Here is a 4,773-nt window from a genome sequence, read left to right as displayed (position 1 = left end):
CCGTGGACCTGGTGTCTACCATTTTCATGGAATGCAATATGTTGAGTTGATGAGATTTCTGGAGTACTGTTTAGAGCTTGGGGTCGTCTAGCTGATGCATGAGGCTGCCACGGATTCTCATTAAGCACTGACCACGGATTCAGATCGGCTGTCGATCTACGTTCAATGTAAAATATGGATGAATGCTGCTTTGGTTTTCATCTGGGGTTAATTGGGGTTGCCTACAGCACACTCGAGCATTTCCAGAGATCGATGCACTAGAATTTTGCCACCATCGGATGGTGATCCAACGGTCCCAGTTGTCTTCAACCTTCAGCTGTAGCAGGTCCACCTGCAAAACCCCCACTGAGCTGCGGCGTGGTAGGGTCGTGCGGGAGCTGCGGCGGGATGTCGCCACGGACCTGCAGCAACCTGTGCCTATAGTTTTCCAAATGGGTCAAGCCCACTGGGCGGCCCGAGGCTTGACACTAAAAACCCCAACACGAGCACGGGCTCGGCATGAGGGGAATAGTGCTAGGGCTGGCCCAGCATGATGATAGTGCTGGGTTTGGCCGCATCCTCGGCACTTTGGGCTAGCATGGGCACAGCACGATTATTGGGCCGGTCCAATGCTGGCCTGACACCCCCGCACCCCTCGCCTCCCGACCTTTGATCGCCAGCGTCCCCTCGCCTCCCGACCGTTGGATCAAGCCGTCGGCCACCGTCCTCCCCCTCGCGGCCGCAAACCCCAGCGAAATTTCCCTCCCCTGGACGCTGCTCTCGAGTCGCGCCTCTCATGGCTCTTTGCTCTCTCACGCGCCTCGCCGCCTTTGGCTCTTCGTCTCCGCTCTCTCGTGTGTGCCCCTCTCGTCTCCTCCCTCTTCGGCGACCGGAGGCTGGCGTCGGCCGCCTACCGGCGCCCCTGGCCCCCCTTACCTCCCAAGCAACCGTTTGTTTGTTGGTGTTCTTCTAATGATTCGTTGGCGTGTCATCTTCTTCCCCCAACCCCCACCTCCTCTCGCTCCGCCCTGGCTCCGGTGTTCGGATCCGTTGTTAGTTCACCTTGCCGCGCGCTCTGGTGCTCCAGATTCGTTGGTAAGCCATTGCGTTATTGTTTTCTTCCCCCACCTCTCGGCTCTCGCCCACTCCTCTGTCATGTTGCCTCCTCTCGCTCCTCCCTGGCTTTGGTGTTCCGGATTCGTTGTTCGTTGACCTTGCTGTGCGCTCTGGTCCTCCAGATTCGTTGGTAAGTTGTTGCGTTGTTGTCTGGTGGTGTTCTTCTGCTGATTCGTTGGTATTCTTCTACTGATTCGTTCTTATCTTGTGTTCGTAGGTTGATCCGTTGAGGGACCAGAGCGTCGGCGATGGACGGCGGCGACGATTTCCAGGAGCACACCATCAGCGACAAGCTTCGGATGATGGGCCAACGAGGTGATGACGAGAGTGACATGGAGGCAGAGCGGGACGAGCTCTTCGGTGGCAACGCTGTCGATCCAATCGACATAGCTGATGTTGAAGCACCACCTGCTGGTCAAGAAGCACCTGATGCTCCTGATCCAGACATGGTGAGCAACAGCACCAAGAGGACCTGTTCCACCACCTCTGAGTGCTGGAAGGACTTTGAAAAGATCTTCAAGGACATCAATGGGAAGAAGGTAAGGGTCTCTGCCAAGTGTAATCATTGTGGCATTATATATGCTGCTAGATCTTCCATTGGCACTGGCCATCTCAACAGGCATGTTGAGAAATTCCCAAATAGGAGGGCTAAGGTTCGTAGTTCCCAGTCTTTGATCCAATTCAACCCTGATGGTTTTGTCCGTCAATGGGATTACTCTGCTGAGGTAGCTCGTACTCAACTATATCGTTTGATTGCTAGACTAGATCTTCCTCTATGTTTCAGTGCATCTGCTGCTTTTGAAGAGTATATTAAACTTGCTCATAATCCTAGATTTTATGCTATCTTTACGCAATCAACCACTAGAGATATGTGCAAGTACTTTACTGATTGCCGTGCTAAGCTTATTGAATCATTTGTTGCTGTTTCATCTGTGTCTATCACTCTGATATTTGGTTTGGTAATACTAAGGAAGATTACCTTAGTGTGGTTGCTCATTATGTTAATGCTGATAGGCAATTAGAGAAGAGGTTAATTAGTTTAAGGCTCATTGATGAATCTCACTCTCGCCAGAACATTTCTGACCGTGTGACTAATGTGCTAGAGGAGTATGGTTTGATTTCAAAGGTGTTTTCTATTACTTTGGATAATGCATCTGCTAATTCTACTGCTATTGAGAAACTTAGTCCTAAATTAGCTGCTTATGTTGGAGCATTGTTCTTACATCAGCGTTGTGCTTGTCATATCATCAATCTCATGGTTCAATCTGCCTTGAATCTCGTTGAGCCATATCTAGATGCATTTAGATCTGCAATATCTTTCATCAATACTTCTAACCAGCGCATTGCAGCATTTAAGAGATTTTGTCTTGCTATGAATGTTCATCCTAGAAAGTTTGATTTGGACATGGATGTCAGGTGGAACACTTACCTCATGCTCAAGCATTTGCTCCCTTACAGACAGACATTTAATGTTTTCATTGAGACTAACTATCCCAGGGGTGAAAAAGATGCTTTACTGTTGACAGAAGATCAATGGACTGTTGCACAGAGTATGCTATCCTTGTTTGAACTCTTTTATAATTATACTATTGCACTATCTGATGCTTATTATCCTACCTCTCCATTTATGTTGCATCAGCTCATTTTGATTGCTAAGCATCTTAAACATTATGAAAATGATAAATTGCTTAGGCATGTGGTCCTTCCTATGAAAGATATTGGAGAGACATTCCTATGCTTTATTCTGTTGCGTTCATATTGGACCCTAGAGCTAAATTGAATGGTTTTCAAAATGTGCTCAGGTTGTTATCTAATCTTACTGGTACTGATTATTCTGCTTATTTCACTGATGTTAGAGCTGAACTGTCTATTGCATTTAAACTGTATGATGACAAGTTTGGTGCAGTAAAATTGCAAAGGCCTACACCTCCATCCACTTATGGTAAGAAAACTAGCGCTTGGGATGATATTTTTTCCATAGGTTCAAATTCTGGTGTATCTGCTTTTGAAATTCATGATGTCCTTGGTACTTCTTTCTCCACCCCTCCTCCCTCTTTGCCTCTTGCTTTGTCTAGAAGATCATCTGCAAGTGCTTTGCTGCAAGCAGCAAGTACTACTGCAACTAGTATGGGTATTGGCAATGAACTCTCTGTCTACTTGGACAGTGACACTGTCACCCATTTTGATGATAACTTCAACATCTTATCTTGTGAGCATAAAAGAACTTATCCAGTTCTGTCCATCTTAGCTAGAGATGTTCTTTCTGTTTCTGTCTCCACAGTATCATCAGAATCTGTTTTCAGCACTACTGGCAGGATCATCGAGGAGAGGCAGCGTCGATTGAAACCGGAGATGGTCGAGATGCTCTCTTGCGTCAAGGATTGGGAGGCTGCAGAAGCAAGACTTCAGAACTTAGTAGAGGATGAAGAACTTGAGGAAAGTTCTGCTAATTTGTACCTAGATGTCTCTGATGATTTAGAAGTGTAACACTTGCCTGTAATAACTTGAAGTCTTGAACTACTACAATTTGATTGAGCTGGGCTGTACTCTTTTTTTCCTATCTAAGATTTTTTCTCACAATGTGTGAGTTTTACCTAGATAGGTTTTTAATGAGGCGTCCATTGCACCAGCTCAAACTTATAAGTTATAATCTCCTGTGCCTCTCTGTGATGTTGATCTGTGATGTTGATATTATTTATCTCTTGTATGTGTTGTGAAGTTGAAGTTTAAGATGATTTTAATCTGGTGAAGTTCAAATCTATTGTTCTTTTCAAGATGAATGATTTATGTTGTTCAGTTTGAGTGGTCATTGGCCTTTAGTGTCTGGCCCGACACTAGCACGCTAGTGCTTGCCGTGCCGGTCCGACACTAAAAAAGGATCGTCGTGCCGGGCCTGGGCTGACTGTTCGGCACGATGGCATGACACGACACGGCACGGAATAGGCGTCGTGCCATTTCGTGCTAGGGCCGGACTAGGGTTAGGCGGCCCATTTGGAAATCTATACCTATGCCTCCCTCTCTGCCGCTGCTGTCATCACCATCATCACCGCCTTGCTCTCGCTGACCCTATGACCGCCACCACTGTACCATCAGGTCGTCCTGTGGCCCCAAAGCTTTCTTTTAAGACCTCCATATTCCGATGAACCCCCAAGCTCGAACACGAATCCTTAACCTTGAACTCTAACCTCATTGGAGCCATTGTTGGCGTCGGGGAAGATGAGCCCCTCTGCTACTACGACAAGCACATGCGCTGCTTGTAGGAAATCAGGTCTGAGGAGCCTCCCCAACACTCTGTTGGATAGCTTTCCCCTAATTAAATCTAGGGAGTGTGCATTTATCTATCGACAGATTTTTAGGGGCAAAATCTATTGAATTTTATGATGTTGTATATGTTGTTCACTGATGTTGCAGATGTTATTCTCCTATGTTACATATGATCGAAACATGAAGTACGTACAAGAATAATATATTGAAACATAGTAAATAGCATATGTAACATCAAGAGAATCTGTCACATTTCCTCCTCTAAAATCACATTTCCTCCTCTAAAATCATGAAATATTTTGAAACATCGAAGAATAATGTTTGCAACATCAAATGATGACATTTACAACATTAAAAAATTCGACAGATTTTCTGCCAAAAAACTGTCGACAGATAAATAGCAAAACTCTTAAA

This window comes from Setaria italica, chromosome IX, assembly GCF_000263155.2.
Source record: "Setaria italica strain Yugu1 chromosome IX, Setaria_italica_v2.0, whole genome shotgun sequence".
NCBI lineage: Eukaryota > Viridiplantae > Streptophyta > Magnoliopsida > Poales > Poaceae > Setaria > Setaria italica.
Note: the sequence above shows the minus strand (reverse complement) of the source record.